The sequence below is a fragment of the Schistocerca nitens genome, chromosome 7 (assembly GCF_023898315.1).
Source record: "Schistocerca nitens isolate TAMUIC-IGC-003100 chromosome 7, iqSchNite1.1, whole genome shotgun sequence".
NCBI lineage: Eukaryota > Metazoa > Arthropoda > Insecta > Orthoptera > Acrididae > Schistocerca > Schistocerca nitens.
Genome location: NC_064620.1, coordinates 385,369,707 through 385,394,107, shown reverse-complemented (window position 1 = coordinate 385,394,107; position 24,401 = coordinate 385,369,707). Strand labels below are relative to the sequence as shown.

The 24,401-nt window shown below is 43.0% G+C and overlaps 1 protein-coding gene across 1 annotated transcript in view; it reads right to left on the bottom strand.

Moving 5' to 3' along the window:
- LOC126194742 (ATP-binding cassette subfamily G member 4-like) overlaps window positions 1–24,401 on the bottom strand; it is a 513,739-nt gene that overhangs the window by 144,530 nt on the left and 344,808 nt on the right. The window lies entirely within an intron of this gene.

Genomic DNA, 24,401 nt, shown 5'->3' with positions numbered 1-24,401 from the left:
AGTCTTCTGATGTTGCTACTTTCTTGTAGACAACCGTGTCATCTGCAAATAGCCTCACGGAGCTACCGATGTTGTCAACTAAGTCATTTATGTATATTGTAAACAATAAAGGTCCTATCACGCTTCCTTGCGGTACTCCCGAAATTACCTCTACATCTGCAGATTTTGAACCGTTAAGAATGACATGTTGTGTTCTTTCTTCTAGGAAATCCTGAATCCAATCACAAACCTGGTCCGATATTCCGTAAGCTCGTATTTTTTTCACTAAACGTAAGTGCGGAACCGTATCAAATGCCTTCCTGAAGTCCAGGAATACGGCATCAATCTGCTCGCCAGTGTCTACGGCACTGTGAATTTCTTGGGCAAATAGGGCGAGCTGAGTTTCACATGATCTCTGTTTGCGGAATCCATGTTGGTTATGATGAAGGAGATTTGCATTATCTAAGAACGTCATAATACGAGAACACAAAACATGTTCCATTATTCTACAACAGATTGACGTAAGCGAAATAGGCCTATAATTATTCGCATCTGATTTATGACCCTTCTTGAAAATGGGAACGACCTGCGCTTTCTTCCAGTCGCTAGGTACTTTACGTTCTTCCAGAGATCTACGATAAATTGCTGATAGAAAGGGGGCAAGTTCTTTAGCATAATCACTGTAGAATCTTACGGGTATCTCGTCTGGTCCGGATGCTTTTCCGCTACTAAGTGATAGCAGTTGTTTTTCAATTCCGATATCGTTTATTTCAATATTTTCCATTTTGGCGTCCGTGCGACGGCTGAAGTCAGGGACCGTGTTACGATTTTCCGCAGTGAAACAGTTTCGGAACACTGAATTCAGTATTTCTGCCTTTCTTCGGTCGTCCTCTGTTTCGGTGCCATCGTGGTCAACGAGTGACTGAATAGGGGATTTAGATCCGCTTACCGATTTTACATATGACCAAAACTTTTTAGGGTTCTTGTTTAGATTGTTTGCCAGTGTTTTATGTTCGAATTCGTTGAATGCTTTTCTCATTGCTCTCTTTACGCTCTTTTTCGCTTCGTTCAGCTTTTCCTTATCAGCTATGATTCGACTACTCTTAAACCTATGATGAAGCTTTCTTTGTTTCCGTAGTACCTTTCGTACATGATTGTTATACCACGGTGGATCTTTCCCCTCGCTTTGGACCTTAGTCGGTACGAACTTATCTAAGGCGTACTGGACGATGTTTCTGAATTTTTTCCATTTTTGTTCCACATCCTCTTCCTCAGAAATGAACGTTTGATGGTGGTCACTCAGATATTCTGCGATTTGTGCCCTATCACTCTTGTTAAGCAAATATATTTTCCTTCCTTTCTTGGCATTTCTTATTACACTTGTAGTCATTGATGCAACCACTGACTTATGATCACTGATACCCTCTTCTACATTCACGGAGTCGAAAAGTTCCGGTCTATTTGTTGCTATGAGGTCTAAAACGTTAGCTTCACGAGTTGGTTCTCTAACTATCTGCTCGAAGTAATTCTCGGACAAGGCAGTCAGGATAATGTCACAAGAGTCTCTGTCCCTGGCTCCAGTTCTGATTGTGTGACTATCCCATTCTATACCTGGTAGATTGAAGTCTCCCCCTATTACAATAGTATGATCACGAAACTTCTTCACGACGTTCTGCAGGTTCTCTCTGAGGCGCTCAACTACTACGGTTGCTGATGCAGGTGGTCTATAGAAGCATCCGACTATCATATCTGACCCACCTTTGATACTTAACTTAACCCAGATTATTTCACATTCGCATTCGCTAATAACTTCACTGGATATTATTGAATTCTTTACTGCTATAAATACTCCTCCACCATTGGCGTTTATCCTATCCTTGCGGTATACGGACGATGACGCTAACGACGAAGGGACGTTAGAGGAATCCACGCGAGATGCATATCGCACTCCGTTCTCCGATGTGTTACATAATCTGAAAAATACGACCCAGAACACCACTTAATACTGGAACTCTCTTCATATGTCTGGAATATCGTCAGACAACGTCTGAACTCTGGCTGTCATAATACACTTTATCATAGATCGTGGATCACATCCCATTTTCCTATAGTTAAGATATCTGTTTAACATATTCCCGTTTTCAATAGTCGTGGTACGCTAAAGGTCGTAGTTCGACGGAAAGATGCGGACTCGGTGAAAGCCGGTACACTCTGGCTGTGCCGAGTGTCTGCGAGCAACACCGGTCCTCTCCGTAAAAGAAAGCTTTGCGCAAAAAGCAACAAGTCTGCCGTTAACTGGAATTCTTGTGCAAATACGTGAGGTGCCGCTGCAAACGGGAAACAATGTTCTAGCCGCACCATCTGAGAGATAAGTTACACTTCCAACTTAACCAGCACAGAAACCGAATACGGTGCAGTTGTAGCATTCTCCATCTAAAGTAAACAATTGTGCTTCTTCGCAGGCACGCTTCCAGTTTTATCGTTCAAGGTGGAAAATATTACATATAGTCCACCAGAAACAGCAACCGACTCACGTAGTTCGTATTCAAATTCGTCTCCGGCCATCCTGATTTAAGTTTTCCGTAATTTCCCTAAATTGTTTCTGGCAAATGCCGGGATGGTTCCTTTGAAAGGGCACGGCCGATTTCCTTCCCTAACCAGAGTTTGTACTCTGTCTCTAATGACCTCGTTGTCGACGGGACATTAAACACTAATCCCCTCCTCCTCGTAGAGGTGGGAATGATTGTACACTGCAAGGCGCAACAGGATGGATGTTCCAACAACCCGTAGCTCTCGCGTTCCTATAGAAGTTTCTTTGGTAGCTTCCAAGCTGCCTTGACCTGGTTAAGGACTATTTCTTTGCGCTTGCAATCCACCCCTCTTCTCACCGATTCTTGTGGAGTGCGGAGTCAGTATACTGACTGGTTTGATGCAGTCCGACTTAACTTCCTCTTCCATGTCAATGCCTTTATCTCAAAGTAACACTTGAACCTAAAGTCATTAGTTATTTGTTGATTTATTCTAATCTCTGTCGTCTCCTACAGTGTTAGCCCTTTATGGTTCCCTGTAGTATCATGAAAGCTATTTGCTGTTGTCTTAACACATGTGCTATCCTGTCGTCCCTTGTGCTAATCGGTGCTTTCCACACAATCCTTTCTTCGCCGATTCTGCAGAGGACTGATTTCTTGTCTTATTTATTACTTAGCCTTCTGTAACAGGAAATGAAGAGCACACTTCATATAAGGCGAAATCGCATTGTAGATACTTTTGTTCTTACAAGATGACCGGTTTTAACAGTTATGCTCCCATCATCTGATCTTATGGAACTTGTTATAAAATTGCCAAAGTCCGATCGCGGTGTACAAAGTGTGTACTTAGGCATACAGATCGCCCTACGACACAACGTGTGTACCTTACCTTCTGTAACATTTAATTTGATATGTTTCGAGGCACTTGTTCCCTGGTTTACCCTCAGTCCACAATTAGTCGCATGTACTACATCTCGGAGATGTTGTACGTGAAAGGCAATAAGCCGATGCTGGGATAGTAAAGGCAACTATTCGCCTCTGGTGTACCTCCTCAAGACATTCAAGAGGGGATGAGGCCTTTGTCAGTCGTATCCATACACGTCCTGCGGGCTGACATCCCAAAGATGTTCGGGCTCACATGCAGTTCCTCTTCGTCGAAATGTCTTGGCTCAAACTCTTCTAGGGGTTGAACCGCACGTGTCGCATTACACGCCATAAATTAGACACTTGTGACCCTTTGGTTAAATTGTCTGGCTGATGGCAAGTTTGCTAAATACAAAGTTAATATAACATAAAATAACGCTAATAATAATATCAGAAACTAAATTCACGACTCATAAACGATGTAGGCCACACAGTTGCGATTTGGTTAGGATAATATTTATTCAGAAAGCAAACTAATAGCGAAAGTGGTCGTATTTAGAGTTACTGTTACACTCGAGCACATATACATTTGACACATATCGATCATTCACATTCTCATCGCGAATTAGAAGTCCAGTACTCTATCTCGTTATTTCTGAACTGGTGTTGGCTTCAAGTATCCTGAGACGATCCTTGCAGTATCGTTCACCGCATTATCGACTTGCCTAGCATGAGCTGAAGCGTCCCACACAGGAGCAGCATACTCAGCGGCTGATACACAAAGCGCAAGTACAGAAGTCCTTAGGACCACTGCGAGCAATGACTTTCTGTTCCACGCTTAGACATTGCTGTCTGTACGTTAGAGCCTTGTCCAGTGTGACACCTAGGCAGACTGGTGTTGGGCAATGTTTCAGTTGCTCTCCTCTCTATGTGATGTCCAGCTTTTGGTGCGCTTCCCTGTTTCCTAAGTGGAAGGCACTCACTTGAGTTTTACTGGGTGGTTGGAAACATAGTACTTGGAGCAGCAGTTGCCAAACTGGCTCTGAGCACTATGGGACTTAACTTCTGAGGTAATCAGTCCCCTAGAACTTAGAACTACTTAAACCTAACTTACCTAAGGACATCGAACCTGCGACCGGAGCGGTCGCGCGGTTCCAAACTGTAGCGCCTAGAGCCGCTCGATCACACCGGCCGGCTAGTAGTTGCCACCTCAGTGACATTACGAACTGTTAAGAATCGGTTACTTCAAGGCAGCTCCGAGCCAGCAGCCCTTCAGCGTGCCTTCGACTGATCCCAAACTATAGCCATTTGCGGCTTCAGTGGTGTCAAGCGAGGGCTCGCTGGAGGGCAGGTACAGGTCTGTTGTGTTTTCTGATGAAACTTGGTTCTGGCTCGGTGCCAGTGATGGCCGTGTGTTGGTTAGAGTGAGGCCAGTTGAACGCCTGCAACCAACCTGTCTGCGTGCTAGACGCTCAGGACCAACTCATGGAGTTTTGGGTCTGGGGTGCGATTTCGTATGGCAGCAGGAGCTCTCTCGTGGCTATCCCACGCACCCTGACCGCAGACTAGCACGTCGGTCTGCCTGTTACACTGTCATTCGTGAACAGCATTTCACGAAATGTTTCCAACAGGATAACGCTCACCCACATACCGCTATCGTAACCCAACATGCTCTACAGCGGGTCGATGTGTTTCTTTGGCCTGCTCGGCCACCAGATCTGTCTGCAATCGAGCACGTATGGGACATCATCGCATGACAACTCCAGCGTCATCCACAAACAGTGTTAACCGTCCCTGTGTTGGCCGACTAAGTGCAACGTGCATGGAACTGCACCCCACAAACTGACACCCCGCACCAGTACAACACAATGCATGCACGGGTGTATGCTTGCATTCAACATTCTAGCGGTTACACCGGTTATTAATGTACCAGCTTTTTGCATTTGCAATGGCTTATCTCGCACGTACATTAACCTGTGATTATGCAATGTCATCACTTAAATATGTTACCTAGACAAATCTATTCCCGAAATTTCATTAAGCTACATTATTTTTTGGTACTGCGATTTTTTCCGTCCATCTACAGAAAAAAAGTCAAATGTTCATTGTAAAACTTACTAACATCGTCAAGTTTTTGTGGAAACACAGCTTCTAATTACAGCTTTGTAAAAGTATTAATTCTAATAAAGCAGTTAATACTGCATAATTATTCCACTTATATATAAGTGCCGAGTTGTTGCGGTTTTTGTTTAGTTGTTGCCACGTCAGAATTGGTCACCTGAGGCCGTTGGGCAAATATCCAGTTAATTACTGAGGTCAAAAATTATATCAATACATGTGTACATCACTATGAAATTACGGAAAATACAAGACAACTAGAGATGAAAGTCAGTGATTCGTTTCAAAAATACGACCCTGGACCTCTCGGAAAGTTTCTAGACACGATTGGGTTTCATAAGATACGTAAAGTTTTTTAATGATAAGTGTTGTAACATTAAGTGCTGAATGTGTGTACTTTAACTAAAGCTGTGCACTGTTTCTGTGATGAGGTTTTATATCAGAAGCTGATGTATGAGCTAGTTCATCTCTTTTACAGTGCAGTTGAGGAGTATGATTATTGTCTTAATATATTTGTCTCGGTTTAACATCCCATTGCCGATGAGATGATTATAGATCACACGGCTACTGGTAACGAGTTGGTGAAATGGGGAAACGACCAGGACGACACGTGTTTTAAGTTATAATTTCAGTGCCCATCTGGGACAGCGACAAAACGTGGAAAACAGTGGACTGTCATTTAAATATAGACAACGTGTTACTGATATATACGACAATCTCACTAGAGGTCATCAAATCGTGTTCATTGAGTGATGACAATTGAAAATGTTTAACTTGTATCTCTTATTTCATGGAAATTACTCTAATATTATCCAAGAAAACAATGATTAGGAATGAATTTGTATTGGCTGGAGTCATTTTACTCTAGACAAGGGCAACTTTCTATCAAGACAGAGATAAATCTGTAAAGGTTTAACTAAAGAACACCTATTCGTAGTCTTAGGTGGATTGATTATATATTTGCTAAATTAGTTATACTTGTGTTTGCTGTTTGTGTTCGGCCTTAAACTCATCATTTCGGCAATGGCAGTTTCAAGTATGTCAGTGATGCATGAATGACCACTACTACGATTAGTCAATGGACGGAAGTGGAACGATGAAATTCTGTAGCGGAATTACTTACTTTCTTCTCAGCAGGCCGCAGACGTGCCACGAAAACTGACCTTTGCGTTCCTTGACTCACCTGTGAAAACAAAAACAATATTTATTGTTTCATTTTGTACAATTACATACAGAAGGATGCATTAACACTATGCTATGAATGTCTCAGAAAAAATTAAACTACTTTTAGAGCTTATTCATTTTTATGATGCTTTACGGCAGTGTATATACGCCAGTGTGCTACATAGTGCACTCTTCATGTATCTCAAGAGAAGAGCTGGTTTGGCGCCTGCGAAAAATGAGTCTACTCTTACCACGACTGGTAAAGGAAAAGTGCTAAGAATTTTTACATCACACAAGGGAAGCCCGTCAATTGTTAATCACGGATTTGGACGAAGTTTCATTCAGATCTTCGTCATTGAAAAACTAAAACCTACATTTATTTCGGCTTTGAATTTAATAATACGTAGCTTTTAAGACCGCCGATGTACAGGTTTCTTGTGCCACTTCAGTCGCTTACAATCATTTTGCTCCGTGAACCAGTGGTAAATTTGAGGAACCCTTTTTTATAATAAATGAACATTTCAAGCGATTTTTAAAGAGTACTGTCGTTGGAAAATCGTTTCAACATTATTCACAACCAATACAGTGACAAATAAGCACACCGTAGAATTATGCATTGTTTGTTTACAAGGCTACCAAATCATATGCTCGCCCAAGGACACAATGCATTATTCACACAAGCAAAATTTATCTTATCGTCCTCTTTCATGGATCTTTCTCCTCGCTGTGGTCATACGAGTACAACGTATTCTCGCGGTCTTCGACTCTCTCATTTATCTGACACTTCCCCCAACAAGCGCTACGAGGCTTCATCTTGCACACAGCTTTCTTGCGAGTCAAGCAGTACGTCTCTTGTCAACTTCAGCTACACGCAAAGTATTGCTGACCCATGTGTCGGCTGCCTATTGCTTTACACTCGGTCAGCAGCGTCCAAGAATTTGCTGCCATATGTTCCCCTTGTACGTCTAACCATTACTCTGATTTCGGTCATCTACAGTGTTTTTATTTCGGCTTTGAGTTCAATAATGTGTAGCTTTGGCAGCCGATGTACAGATTTCTTGTGTCACTTCAGTCGCTTACAATCATTCTGCTCCGTTCTTCTGACAAAAATAAGGATGAGAAACATACATAAAGTAATTTGAGCTTTCAGTTATTGGAGTGAGTTAGGTTCGTTTCTTGCGAACGCCGAGACGATTTAAAGAAAGCTTCCCTTGGGCAGTGACGTTAGCATGTGATTTGTCCTAAAAGTGACAATGCGTTTCATATAGGCCAGGGATTAACTGTTTAAACTAGACCTTGCTTTCCCTTCGCTTTAATTTACCAGCAACGTGTCCACTTTTCTTTGAGTAAAACGTGATCCGACTCGACAAAAGCAACCCAAAATCTCAAAAAGTGTGCATTTTCTCTACTCCGGAGCTCAAGACAAACTCAAGTGAAATGGGATATTGTAAAACGCTATGATCTTTGTCACAGATCCAATCTCTCAGACAGTGATTATCATTTGTTATCTTCCCGTGAAGGGGGCTATTCATCGGCAACGATTCATGGGAAGTGATTACATGAATGCGAAGTCGCGGTGAGATTCGAGAAGTAAACTTCCGACTTTGGTGACTCTCAAGCAGAAAAGCAATAATAAAGAGCAGGGTGAAAATTCTACACCTACACCTAGACTCCGCAACAGTCAAACGGTTCAAATGGCTCTTAGCACTATGGGACTTAAATTCTGAGGTCATCAGTCCCCTAGAAATTAGAACTACTTAAACCGAACTAACCTAAGGACATCGCACACATCCATGCCCGAGGCAGGATTCGAACCTGCGACCGTAGCGGTCGCGCGGTTCCAAACTGTAGCGTCTAGAACCGCTCGGCCACACCGGCCGTCCCGCAACAGTCGTTGTATGCGTATTACCTACGGTCTGTCATGACTGGGTGGCGCATGCGTTACGCTGATGCGACCAATTCTAGAGTTTTGTTCACGAAGTGATTATCAAGTAGGCTTGACGACAGACATCGAACGAAATCAGAGAAGCGCTGCTACGATCGCAGCAGTTCGATATAGTCTGTATGGAAGTGTAACAAAATTGCTCGGGGAACGTAAATGGGAATTCTTGGAAGAAAGATGTTGTAGTTCTTGCGAAAGTCAAGTTATAGAACACTTTTTCGAAGAGAGCTGTGCAACGATTATGCTGCCGCCATCGTATATGGAACATGATAATGAGGAAAGCGAGATTAGGCCACGTACAGGGTCATACCGACAGTCACTTTTCCCTTTCCCTCACTGAATACGTCAATGTAATGCGGAAAAAAATCAGTATTACAGATACGATGCACTGTACTGTGGCTAGCAAAAAAATCGTTCAAATGGCTCTGAGCACTATGGTACTTAACATCTGAGGTCATCAGTCCCCTAAAACTACTTAGATCTAACCAACCTAAGGACATCACACACATCCATGCCAGAGGCAGGATTCGAACCTGCGACCATAGCGGTCGCGCTATTCCAGACTGGAGCGCTTAGAACCGCTCAGCCACAACGGCCGGGTAGGTGGCTTGCAGAGTGTAGTATATTTTCAAGTACTGATTCGTTCTACCCACGTTATTGGTATCATCACAACGCACACGACACGAGTTGGAATATGGATTATGGCTGAATATTTACCGGCATGATGGGGATGACATGACAGTAAAACCGCGGCGCGGAAGGCATTAGAATACCACCACGTTATTTCCTAAGTGCAGCAACTATGGTAATTACAGGAAATTAGAAAAGTATATTGGAAGCAGTGCCAACGACCTTGTCGCAGTGGTACACGGGTTCCCGTCAGATCATGGAAGTTGAGCGCTGTCGGGCTGGGCTAGCACTTGGGTGGGTGACCATCCGGTCTGCCGAGCGCTATTGGCAAGCGGGCTGCACTCAGTCCTTTAGAGGCAAACTGAGGAGCTACTTGATTGAGAAGTAGCGGCTCCGGTCTCGGAAACTGACATACGACCGTGAGAGCGTTGTGCTGACCACATGCCCCTCCATATCCGCATCCAGTGACACCTATGGGCTGAGGATGACACGGCGGCCGGTCGGTACCGTTGGGCCTTCATGGCCTGTTCGGGAGGAGTTTAGCTTAGTTTATATTGGAAGCAAACATTTTGGGAAAGAACGGTCACGAAACAAATAGTTTATCTACTGCAGATAACAAATTGTCAAATTTATGAACAAGACAACACAAAATCGGTGGTTAATTATGATATCATTTTTACTATAATTTTTCTGTGTAATCACATTTTTTGAGTCAGTTTTCTGGTACTGCTTCAACCTCGGAAATTTCTGCTTTGTACAAAAAACACAAACAACTTCAGTTCTTAAGGAGAACCCTACATGTGCCAGCTAATTAGAGAATTAAAAATAAAAGACAAAGTTTCCCGCGCTGTATCCGACGCAGCACTCAATTTCAACATGGCGTTGTTAAAAATACAGGGAGACAATTATTGAGCTATATGAAAAAAACGTAAATTAGTTACAAACTACGGCGTGCACACACTTTATATAACGTCACTACAGATATACGGATTTAGATTATGACATGTTCGATATTCCTGCCATCATTGTCGATGATGTAGCGCAGGTGAATAGCGAAATTGTGCATGACCACCTGAATGGCTCTTTGCGACTCAGCAATGGTTTTGGGGTTATTGCTGTACATCTCGTATTTAATATAGCCCCACAAAAAGGAGTGGCATGTGTTGAGATCCGGAGAATATGGCGGCCAGAGTGCGGTCCCCAAAGTGCTCTTCCAGGACATCAAACACTCTCCTGCTTTGGTGGGATCGCTCTGCGTCTTGCATGAACCACATCTTGCATGAACCACATCTTGTCGAGATCACGGTCACTTTGGATAATGGGGAAGAAATCATCTTCCAAAACCTTCACGTACCGCTCATTAGTCACGGTGCCGTCAAGGAATATCACACTGATTATTCCGTGACTGTACATTGCACACCACACAGTCACCCTTTGAGGGTGAAGAGACTTCTCGATCGCGAAATGTGGATTCTGAGTCACCCAAATGCGCAAATTTTGCTTATTCACGAACCCATCCAAATGAAAGTGGACTTCGTTGCTAAACCAAACAAATCAATTCCCAACATGTCGTGAGGCCAACCGTGCGGTTTGAACGTCCTAATGCAAACCGTTCAGAAGTTATGACGGTTTTATGTTGTATAATTCAATAATTGTCACCCTGTAGATTCTCTATAATAAAGACGAATGCTGTAGTGTGAAGCTGTGTGAAATCTGACGACACCGGTTATGAATAAATAAAGCACTGCCCCATTTAATATTATTAATAATAATGACTGCTGGCAGATACTACTATAATCTGTTTAACAGAAAAATCAGCATTGTTGTATATTTTTAATTTGTGCGAATATTTGTTCGAAAAATATTCAGTGTATCAGACTCCCTCTTATCGACAAGGAGTTTTATTTGGTGTGCGGCATCGATCAGGGTCCATTTAGGCTCGTGACAGGAGATGAGGAGTGACATAGAACAATAGTAAAGAAGTTCGGTTTCGATCACCGGCATTAAATGTCGGCAAAATATTGTACTGATTATGTATCCCTCCAGAACTACCGGAGGCAAATACAATACGCAGAGACCTGAAGCAATGGCGGTAGACAGATGACCGTATCGCAAAGTTTAGATCAGTGCGACATATTCAAAATACCATAAAAAGGTAGTGCACTTGAAGAAAAGAAAATTTACCCAAACAACGTCAAATATCAAGCTGTACCCACTTCCGTGCTCAAGAGACAGAAATTCACACGACAGATTTGCGTACATTATGGAACATTAATTATTATGATCGTTTACATCTTCAGCCACTTGACATTCATGTGGTCAATATGAGCAGCTGTAATATCCTACGAATTACGTCGCCCAGAATTATTTCTTTGTAAAACTTCGACGAAAATGCGAGATGCAAAACTTCTTTACAGTGGAGAGGGACTCGCTGTTAATTTATCGAGCCGGAGTAGGTAATCATCATTGTCGTCGTGCGCAGTGGGTTGAGCCACATTTCGATAACATATGCACTTGTGTAACGTCTATGCTTGGGTTGATTCCGAAAGATGACTTCGTAGGAAGTTTCCCACATTTTTTTTCCCAGTCCACATTTTCTAGTGTTAGGCTTCTCAGCGTTTCTATCAAATTTACATTTTCTCTTATACTAGTGACGTCATTATCCCTGAATGCAATCAGACAATAGTTAGTACCCCCCGCCCTCGCTCCCCTGCCGTCTGTTGCACCCTCTCCCACACATTATCACTAACTTTAGTGCCTAACTAAACCGCAGATTGAAAGAATTTTCTTGGAACACTTTTATTTTTAAAATCACGAAAGATGTAAAAAATGAGTGATGTGTGTGTGTGTGTGTGTGTGTGTGTGTGTGTGTGTGTGTGTGTCAGAAAAATGGTTCAAATGGCTCTGAGCACTATGGGACTTAACTTCTCAGGTCATCAGTCCCCTAGAACTTAGAACTACTTAAACCTAGCTAACCTAAGGACATCACACACATCCATGCCCGAGGCAGGATTCGAACCTGCCACCGTAGCGGTCGTGCGGTTCCAGACTGAAGCGCCTAGAACCGCTCGGCCACCAGCGGCCGGCTGTGTGTCAGAATGAACACCCGTAACTATCCACATTGAGCGTAGACACTTATTACAAAAAATAGTTCCCCTGTATTGCATTACTCCTCTCCGTTGCGGCTTTTTTTTGACCCGCACACTGCAACCCCACTTAAAATCAAACAAGTTCAGACGTACGCACAATACTTACTGTTTGTGAATCACTTGATTGCTGGACCCCTTACTTCTGAACTGGCACAAATTGGATGACTTCCGGCTGTTAATGCTTTGTGTCTAACCAGTCTAATAATAATTATATTGCGTTCAGCCTTATGTAGTTGCTTCTGTGCTGTGCTGTCAATTAATTCATTTACCTGTATCAAAGCGACTAATGAAGCAAATTCTGGACGATTGCAGGTACTATCTACAAATTGTGGAAGACATTTTCTTGAGATATTTGGCATTTGTTACGTATATGTCTCATTTTTATCATCAACAGTGTACGGGACAAAGTCCACCCACTGCACACATATGATGTGCTATGTGACGAACCTGTAGCTTCCACTGGATTAATGCCACTAACTGAGAAAAGGCAATTATTGATAACTTACATAATCATTATTAGAGTCTTAGTATTTAGTTTCGTGACAAACAGAATCGATTCGTTTAGTTTCTACCCCCTCAGAAAATTTAATTTTACTCCTCGGGCGGTACTATCCCCAGATTGGGAACCTCTGACCTACAATATAGGAAGATAAACGTATAGAAAATGTTTTTAAGGGTCATTTTCTTTATTATACGTAAGAACTCATTTATCACGGCTAAAGGGCACTGCATTTCCAGCAAATCGGCATAATACTGCTCTCACCGCCTGTGCATGTGGCATGGTGTATGTTTCAAGCATCCATTCGTCTGGATGATGGTGTATCTGGGACGACCATCGATCTGGTGTAACAAGAAACGCGATTCATGCTATCAGGAGTCACGTTGCCTTCTCTATGATCGAGCGCCTGTTGCAGCTGACGATGCAGTTGGGTCTGCTACGGAGATCCATGTTGAACAATGTGCGCTGAATGGCCTGCTCAGGAACACCTTTGCCTGCAAAAGCACTGTACTCTTCCGTCAGATCTGCCACAAATCGCCGTCTATCCTACTTCACAGAGCGACAAGCGTCCGACTTTACGTTCTGTTATGATGCGTGGACTTCCAGCACCTTATCGACTACTCGTGGTTATGTCGCCCTTCAAGCCACTTTCCATAGATTCTCACGACAGTAGTACGGGAAAAGCCGACTAGCTTAGCCGTTTTCGAGTTGCTCGTTCCGAGGCAGGAGACCATAACAATCTGCTCTAACAAGGGGAGGCCGCCAATTGTGAAATTCAGATTCGATTCATACTGCGCATAACAGCTCATGGCCAGAGGTGTAATGTGGCAAAGCACCAAGATGCACTTCTCAGCCGTTGTCGAGAAAATATACAGTTAAAAGAAACCGTTGCGGTGAAATACTCTCTACGATTAACAGTTTCCTACAACGTCGTGGCGCAGCGGTAAGCGCTCGGGTTCATAATCCGAAGGTCGCCGGATCGAATCTCGCGCCATCCAACTTTTCTTTGTTTTTTGTAAAACACACACACACACACACACACACACACACACACACACACACACACACACACACACGGCTGTCCTGGTAACCCGACACGACATCAACAAGGTGACGCATTCGTATACGGCACAATATTCAATTACGATGTCTGGACGGGTCTTGGCACTTGTTTTCGTGTGCCTCCAAGAGTCCACAGGTACGTTTGGACCCAGAGTACAGAAGACAGTCGACGAGTACGCCAAGAAGTATACCAACGTTGTTATTACATCCTCCAAATCCGGTAAACTAACAACGGGTTTGTTCATGGACTTCTTGCGTAATGCTTTGCAACCATACGTACAAAAGAAAGAATTTCTCCTTCTAATCGACTCTTGGGATGGGCAAACGAACCCAGCATTATACGATGAGATGTTCCAGACGATAAGAAGTTACCAACGTGCACTAGAAAAGTCATTCCTCCAAAGTGCACTCCTCTCGTCCAACCGTGTGACGTGTATTTTCAACCGGCAGGTAAAAAATTCGATCAAGCGCCTTCAAAATTGTGCTTTTTTAATCGAGCGAAACCGTGACATCAACTCCAGAGACGATTGTATAAAAATCGAATCCATCGTCCACCACTAATTGTCTTCTCTGATTTTTGCCGATATGATACGATACGCGTGGTATGCATCAAACCTGACGAACGATGGAACAATTTTTCAGAATGTCAATCAGGTGTGTTTCCCAACAGATAATTTAAAAAACAATTTTTCTTGTAAAAACGCATCGTTTATCAGATGTGCTCGATGTCGTGCTATTTTCTGCTTTCCATGTTTCTATGATAACTATCACTCTGGTTCGTGCGATACTCCAGCTACTTCTGGTCACTAATTGTTAATTATGTGCGAGTGTATACCGAACTTTTCAATAAATTGCATCCACTTGAATATTATTTGTGATATTGTTTTATTTCAAGTATTATTTTTCCACGACAAACGACTTTCAACAACTTATTATATGCATAATTGTTGCAACTGATTGCCGGGAATTTTATTTATATATATATATATATATATATATATATAGTGTGTGTGTATATACACATTTGAATTAAAAAAATTGCATGCCGCGAGATTCGATCCGGCGACCTTCGGATTACAAACCCACGCGCTTACCGCTGCGCCACGATGCTGCAAGAAATTATTAATCGTAGAGAGTATTTCACCGCAACGGGTTCTTTTATCTTTTAACTGTCTGTTTTCTCGACAACAGCTGAGAAGTGCATCTTGGTGCTTTGCCACATTACACCTCTGGCCATGAGCTGTTATGCGCAGTATGAATCGAATCTGAATTTCACAATTGGCGGCCTCCCCTTGTAAGTTGCTTACATCCGTGTATTTTCCTACTTGCCGCTAGCATGGTCGCTAGAATGATTCTCCATTCGTCTTTGTCTCGCTTATATACATCGCTACGGATACCGACGATGATACGTAACGTACTCCCAAGATCGCACCCCTCAAAAGACAGTAAATACACATTTTTCTTGCAGGTGGTGTTCCGTAAAGTTATTCTTACAAATTACAACTCTATAATATAAAGTACGCCAGTGGAACGACAAAATCCGTCCCTCATTGTCCGATAACAATGATGATGTCACTGATGATGGCGCCACTAAAGCAAAGTTACTAAACACAATTTTCTACGGTTGCAGGTTCGAATCCTGCCTCGGGCATGGATGTGTGTGATGTTCTTAGGTTAGTTAGGTTTAAGTAGTTCTGAGCTCTAGGGGACTGATGACCTCAGAAGTTAAGTCCCATAGTGCTCAGAGCCATTTGAACCATTTTCATTTTTTGAAACACAATTTTCCGATATTTCAATGAAGACAAAGTAAGTATTCCAGAACTCCAATCAAGAACAACTGCCAACACGAGTAACTTAGAAGCAGGTACCCTCGGTGTAGCAAAGCAGCTTCAATCACTTAATAAAGGCAAGGCATCTGGTTCAGAGTATATACCTGACAGGTTCCTCTCACAGTATGCTGATACAATAGCTCCATACTTAACAATCGTATACAACCGCTCGCTCGTCGAAAAGTTCGCACCTACAGACTGCAAAGCTGCACAGGTCACACCAATACCGAAGAAAGCGAATAGGAGTAATCCGCTGCATTACAGACTCACATCACTAACGTCGATTTTCAGTGGGATTTTGGAACATATACTGTGTGCGAACATTATGAATTACCTCGATGAAAACTGTTTATTGACAGACAGCCAACGCGGATTCAGAAAATATCGTTCTTGTGGAGCACAACCAGCTGTTTTATTCACACGAAGTGATGAATGCTATCGACAGGGGATGTCAAACTGACTCCATATTTTTAGGTTTCCGAAGGCTTTTGACACCGTTCCTCAGAAGTGACTTCTAATCAAATTTTATGGCTATGCAGTATCATCTCAATTGTGCGACTGGATTCGTGATTTTTTTATCAAAAAGTCCCAGTTCGCAGTGCAAATGGAAATGATCGAATGGCATTGTTGGCTGGGAGCCCCCAATCGGAGATGTTTGGCCGCCGTATTGAAAGTCCCTTTTAGTTGACGCCACTTCGGCGACTTGCGGGTCAATGATGATGGACACCATGCGGGAATCGAACCCGGACCCCCCTACGTGGTAGGCGGTAACGCTACCGCTACGCTACGGAGGCGGACTACAGTTCATACTAACTGTAGGAAAGTCATTAGGTAAAACACAGGTAATATCTGCGTTCACCAAGGAAGTGTTACAGACTCACTGCTGTTATTAATCTACAAAAACGATTTAGGAGACAATCTGAAAAGCCCTGTTCGATTGTTTGCGACTGATGCTGTCATTTACCATCTTAGAAAGTCATCACATGATCAAAACAAATTGCAAAGCGATATCGAAAAGTCGGAAGTTATCCACATGAGTACTAAAAGGAATCCACTAAATTCAGGTTTCAGGATGAAACACACAAATCTAAAGGCTGTAAATTGTAGTAAATACTTATGGATTGCAATTACAAATAACTTAAAGTAGAAAGATACATAGAGAATGTTGTGGGGAAGGTGAACAAAAGACTGCGAGTTTTAATGGCATAACACTTAGAAAATGCTATAGGTCTATTAAAGAGACTGTGGACTCCACGCTTTTGTCCACCTTCATTTGGAGTATCTCTGTGCGGTGTGGGATTTGTAACAGATATAATTGAAGGTCATCGAAAAAGTTCAAAGAAGTTTCGTATTATCGCGAAACAGGTGAGAGTGCCACGGATATGAAGCACGAATTGGAGTGGCAGTTATTAAACCATAGGCGTTTTTCGTTGCTGCAGGTACTTCTCATGAAGTTTCAATCACCAACTTCCTCCTCAGAGTGTGAAAATATTTTGTTGGCTCCCAACTGTGTAGGAAGAAATTATCATCGTCATAAAATGAGGAAAATCAGATCTCGTACGGAAAGATTTAAGTGTTAGTTTTTCCCGCGTGCTGTTCGAGAATGGAACGATAGAAAAAGAGCTTGAAGGTTGCTCGATAAACCCCCGGACGTGCACTTAATTGTGAACTGCAGCGTAATCATGTAGATGAAGATGTCGATAATGAGACTATCGCACCACACAATAACGCATTACGTTACAATGTACAAATGAAAAAGTAATCAGTGTAATTATTATAATGTTAACATTACTGTTAGAGAAATGTACATATATGCTGGCTGCACGATACGATAACAGGCCCGAATAAACTTTCAGGAAATGTTCTTTCAAGGGCTGCCCTTCCTGCTGATGGAAGATGTTTGGTTATTACGTCATCAGGGAAAGGCTGTTGTCTGCGATTGGCCGTTTTAATCAGATGTGCGTCGGGGAGTCGGCTGCATTGTCGGGTCTGAGCGGAAGAAATTTTTCGAGTGCGCGATTGACGGAGCGCCGATACCTGGCTCGGCACGAACGAATGTTAACGGTCTACTAAGAGTACGGCGCCACGCCCGTGAGGTTCTCTTGTCTTTATTGACGATCTGACTGGCCCACATCACAGGCGAGTGTCAGAGGGATTTCTCCTGCAACGCTCCTCCTTTCTCCCGTTGTGGTGTTACACTAAAACAAGTGGTTGGTATGTGCCTGTACCGCCCTTATGGCTGTGCAGTGACGCTCTGGTAGTACTCCTGTATTCGCAAAATGTAGTGATTCTATTAATATAATAGCAACTATGGGAGAATACGCTGGATAGCTTTCAGTATGGCATCGAGGGACAGTGTTCTGTAGATAAGAAATTTACTTACACTGGCGGTAAACGAATTTCCATTACCAAGAAGACGTTTAGTTAGAGCTAGGGCTGTTGATAAAATATCGATACATCGATATACCTATACGGTTACCAAAGAATATCAATATACGGGGTGTTACAAAAAGGTACGGCCAAACTTTCAGGAAACATTCCTTACACACAAAGAAAGAAAATGTTATGTGGACATGTGACCGGAAACGCTTACTTTCCATGTTAGAGCTCATTTTATTGCTTCTCTTCAAATCACATTAATCATGGAATGGAAACACACAGCAACAGAACGTACCAGCGTGACTTCAAACACTTTGTTACAGGTAATGTCTAAAATGTCCTCCGTTAGCGAGGATACATGCATCCACCCTCCATCGCATGGAATCCCTGATGCGCTGATGCAGCCCTGGAGAATGGCATATTGTATCACAGCCGTCCACAATACGAGCACGAAGAATCTCTACATTTGGTACCGGGGTTGCGTAGACAAGAGCTTTCAAATGCCCCCATAAATGAAAGGTAAGAGGGTTGAGGTCAGGAGAGCGTGGAGGCCATGGAATTGGTCCGCCTCTACCAGTCCATAGGTCACCGAATCTGTTGTTGAGAAGCGTACGAACACTTCGACTGAAATGTGCAGGAGCTCCATCGTGCATGAACCACATGTTGTGTCGTACTTGTAAAGGCACATGTTCTAGCAGCATAGGTAGATTATCCCGTATGAAATCATGATAACGTGCTCCATTGAGCGTACATACTGACGAAACTAAAATGAGCTCTAACATGGAAATTAAGCATTTCCGGACACATGTCCACATAACATCTTTTCTTTATTTGTGTGTGAGGAATGTTTCCTGATAGTTTGGCCGTACCTTTTTGTAACACCCTGTATACACTGATGCTCATAAATCAAGGATAAATGCAGAATGTGGTGCCATACAACGTGGCACTACACAGAACTGGCGCTAATATCATACGCACATAGGGAACACACACGACACAGATCTGTAAGTCCACCGTTGGTTGGTTGGTTGGTTGGTTGGCTGGTTGTTTGGCTGGTTGTTTGGGTAAGGAGACCAGACAGCGTGGTCATCGGTCTCATCGGATTAGGGAAGGATGGGGAAGGATGTCGGCCGTGCCCTTTCAGAGGAACCATCCCGGCATTTGCCTGGAGTGATTTAGGGAAATTACGGAAAACCTAAATCAGAATGGCCGGACGCGGGATTGAACCGCCGTCCTCCCGAATGCGAGTTCAGTGTCTAACCACTGCGCCACCTCGCTCGGTACAAAGTCCACCGTATTGATGATAAGTTGAGAAAACCGTTCCGATACACATGTGCTGCAAAACGCCACGGTTTCCTGCGCGTGTACCCCGACATCAATATGGGATATGATCACCATGCACACGTACACAGGCCGCACAACGGGTTGGCATACTCTGGATCAGGTGATCGAGCAGCTGCTGGGGTGTAGCCTCCGATTCTTGCTGAACCAGTGACTGTCAGAGCTCCTGAAATGTCGTAGGGATTTGAAGACGTGAAGCGATACGTCGACCGAGAGCATCCCAGACGAGCTCGATGGAGTTTAGGTCTGGAGAACAGTCAGACCACTCCATTCGCCTGATGGCAGCTCGGTGGGGCCGTGCGTTATCATCCTTCAGGAGGAAGGTGGGACCCACTGCACCCCTGAAAAGGCGGACATACTGGTGCAAAATGACGTCCCGATACAGCTGACCTGTTACAGTTCCAGACATGCCGGGGTGTAATCCCACCCCACACCATCAAACCACGACCTCCATACAGGTCCGTTTCAAGGACATTAAGGGGTTGGTTTCTGGTTTCTGGTTCACGCCAGATGAAAACTCTGCGAGAATCACTGTTCACACTATACCTGGGCACGTCCATGAACATAACCTGGGACCACTGTTCCAATGGCCATGTATTGTATTCTTGACACCAGGCTTTACGGGCTCTCCTGTAACCAGGGATCAGTGGAATGCACCTTGCCGGTCTCCAGGCAAATGAACCATATCTGTTCAGTCGTCTATAGACTGTGTGTCTGGAGACAACTGTTCCAGTGGCTGCGGTAAGGTCCCGAGCAAGGCTACCTGTCCGTACTCCGTGGCCGTCTGCGGGCACTGATGGTGAGATAGCGGTCTTCTTGTGGTGTTGTACACTGTGGACGTCCCGTACTATAGCGTCTGGACACGTTTCCTTTCTGCTGGAATCGTCGCCATAATCTTGAGATCACACTTTGTGGCATACGGAGGGCCCGTGCTACGACCTTCTGTTTTGATCAGCCTCCAGTTGCCCTAGTATTCTACCCCTCATAACGTCATCAATATGTATTCTTTGAGCCATTTTCAACACTCAGCTGACCGATGTGGCCAAGCGGTTATGGGCGCTTCAGTCTGGAACTGCGCGACCGCTACGGTCGCAGGTTCGAATCCTGCCTCGGGCATGGATGTGTGTGATGTCCTTAGGTTAGTTTAAGTAGTTCTAAGTTCTAGGGGACTGATGACCTCAGATGTTAAATCCCAAAGTGCTCAGAGCCATTTGAACCATCAACACAGTCACCATTAGCACGTCTGAAAACGTCTGCACACTTAGCCGCTGCACCGTACTCTGACATGCACCAACACAACTCTGCGTTTGTGGACTGCTGCCAGCGCCACCGTGCGACGACCGCAGGTCAAATGCACTGCTTGGTCATACCCGAGGTGATTTAAACCCGCAAACCGCCCAGCAGAGCGTTTTTTCACCTTGTATCCAGCATTATCCTTAATTTATGAACATGAGTGTACATATGGGCTGTATTTTTTTACCGGTATATCGACATATCGATATAGGAACGGCAATATCGAGTGCTGATATTTTTATTTCATATTATATTATTTGGCAATTTCCGATAAATATCTGAAGTTATTCTTTTGAAATTGTAGCAGAACATATTACTTTCACTGTGTGAAGGAGTCTTACTATCTTTTGAGCTTTCATTACATCCAGTCCTTTTCTTTGGCTGTGTGAAGCAGATATAGAGGGCACCAAGGAAGTAGTCCGATTGCACTGGTGGTGGTGTTGTGGGGGAGGGGGGGAGGGGGGGAGGGGGGGAGGGGGGGAGGGGGCAGTATGAAAGGAATAACAGAATATCCGATGTGAAGAAATAGCGCACCAGCTGCGTTAAAAAACAACTTTTAACGGAACTACTGTGCTATTTCTTAACATCGGCATTCTGCTGAAACTGATGGACAAAAATCTAAATGACAAGATCGGTCTTTGCGATGGGCGGAGACGTGTGAGCGGAAATGCTGACGTAATTAGCGCTCGGTGCTACCAACGGAATCTTATTCTCATAGTTGCATACTTTACGGGAAATATGGTTAATCAGAATTTAAAATGCCACCTATATTGTCTTCCCCTTCCAAACTCAGTTGAATAACAATAAATAGTGACCTCACACCAAAGGAACTGGTTTTCCGCGGTGGATGTAATTTAAAATTCCGATCTATTTATTCACGTCAGAATTTCGTCTTCAGCCAACAATGATGTTAGAATAGCTTTTGATTCATAAACTATGGCGTAGATAGTACCGCTTGTGATGACCTCAACCCACAGGAAAAATAATTATCACAATCTGAACTGTGAAGTCATCCAAAATTCTAGTTGGAAAACCACACTCTTTGTTATGCTTCTCAATTGGTCACGATCCCACTTTGTTTATGAACTGAAAACTCTAATATTCACGAGAAAGCTCTGAAATTAACCTGAACCGACAAAATTGTGTATATATTCTCTGAAACTTCAAAGACATCTAAGACAATATCTGAAAGGAATTAGAAAAAGTGACAAAATTTCGTGAATCACACACAATACTGTTAACAATCGCATGAACACGGGGGGGGGGGGGGGGAGTTTCACCATACATCTACCCACTTTTGAGTATAACCAGTGTCTCTTAATACTACGACTAGTAGCAATACAATATCAAAAACTTTTATTACTGGGTAAACAGTCACTACGTAATTTGACAGCTGACATTTATAATTCCCGCTCACGTCAGGAAAAGCACCAATACGGGAATAGCAGCTTTTACGTTATTGGTCAGAACGCAAGCAATTATGGCGGTCGCCGTAATTTTCGCGCGAAGCCATATTTCGCGACAAAATACAGGGTGATTCAAAAAGAATACCACAACTTTAGGAATTTAAAACTCGGCAACGACAAAAGGCAGAGCTAAGCACTATCTGTCGGCAAATTAAGGGAGCTATAAAGTTTCATTTAGTTGTATATTTGTTCGCTTGAGGCGCTGTTGACTAGGCGTCAGCGTCAGTTGATGCTAAGATGGCGACCGCTCAACAGAAAGCTTTTTGTGTTATTGAGTACGGCAGAAGTGAATCGACGACAGTTGTTCAGCGTGCATTTCGAACGAAGTATGGTGTTAAACCTCCTGATAGGTGGTGTATTAAACGTTGGTATAAACCTGAACGTCAACTACCTGAGGCGATGGATCGGCCGCCAGGCAGCCCGTGACAGAGCACTTCATCACTGGCCTCCAAGAAGCCCTGATCTTACCCCCTGCGATTTTTTCTTATGGGGGTATGTTAAGGATATGGTGTTTCGGTCACCTCTCCCAGCCACCATTGATGATTTGAAACGAGAAATAACAGCAGCTATCCAAACTGTTACGCCTGATATGCTACAGAGAGTGTGGAATGAGTTGGAGTATCGGGTTGATATTGCTCGAGTGTCTGGAGGGGGCCATATTGAACATCTCTGAACTTGTTTTTGAGTGAAAAAAAACCTTTTTAAATACTCTTTGTAATGATGTATAACAGAAGGTTATATTATGTTTCTTTCATTAAATAAACATTTTTAAGGTTGTGGTATTCTTTTTGAATCACCCTGTACTCTTATTAGTCACTATCATACATCTAGTCTCATAACAATACATAAAACTACATAAAATAACTACAGTAATTTTGACATGCAAGGAGAATTAGTCCTAATGAGAGGAAGAAGTTTATATTTACTGTTGTTTCATCAATGACTACCAGGCAACTTTTAATTCACTGATTGTCATTTTATTTTCGTTAGCAGAAAGCAAACAAACTAAACAAAGAATTTAATTAAATAGAGTCTGTAATTCTTATACTTTTAATAGAGAAAGAAAGTTTCGAGGTCAGGGGATAGCGTTCGGCAAAATACCTTAACTTTTTGTTGCATACGAAGCGTTGCGTTAGGCAGCACGATGTTGGCGGGTTACGATGATGAGAGCAGGATACAGTCAGTTCCGTTGGTTGATCTTCTCCGGCGAAACGCAAATACAGTTCCGGCACAGCTGTATCATTAACCCCGTGGTGATTACAAACCACAAGACGCCAGTATACGAACGTTGTTGACGTACATGACGTAGACATCGCTCATTTTTACACTTTATGCACTGTCCGTGACGCTATCGTCCATAATTACACGGTTCGTCACATTCATATAGTCTTAGCCACAAATACACAGTTCACAAAATTGTTCTTGTGTGTGAAGCACACCGTAAACAATGTCCACTCTGTTCTCGCATTTCAAACTTCGACAACGTCACTGAAAGCCATTTATATTGCACAGTTAATTAGTCTTCACTTTCACGGCTTGATAGAATGTGATAGACAACAGTTCCACCATCCAAAACCAATACCAGCAAAGTTCATTCGCATAAAAGCATTGTTCATGTCGGCCACAACAAAGTAATGTCAGCGGCACTTTCACAGTCCGGTTTATTTGCTCTTAAAGTTCGCTGGCGATGGCATTACATAACGCAGTGGTAAAGAGAATTAACAATCTGATAGTTCGGTATCACTGTCCATACAATTACGTATGCTTTTCATGAAACACAGTACTATTTTTCCCGCGCACGCTTCACAGACACGCCATCCACCATCCCCTCTAGTACGCAATAACCTTTAGACTCTCGAATCACTATCGCTGTCCCCTGTCTATAGATGTTATATCGTTATCGTAAATTACATAAAACTTTACAAATGTTATTGACTGCATTTTTCACAATTAATAATATTCCAAAAGAGAACTTTACAAACTTTACCACAGGTACAAAGCAAGAAACATATTTATCCATTGGCAAACGAAATAATCACAATTACATCTTTACATTTAAAAACCACAGTAGAATGTTACATAATCACAATTAGAAATGCCCATATGAACAAAAGAAAAAGAATAGAAATCTAAAGAAAATCACGAAAAAAAATAAAAT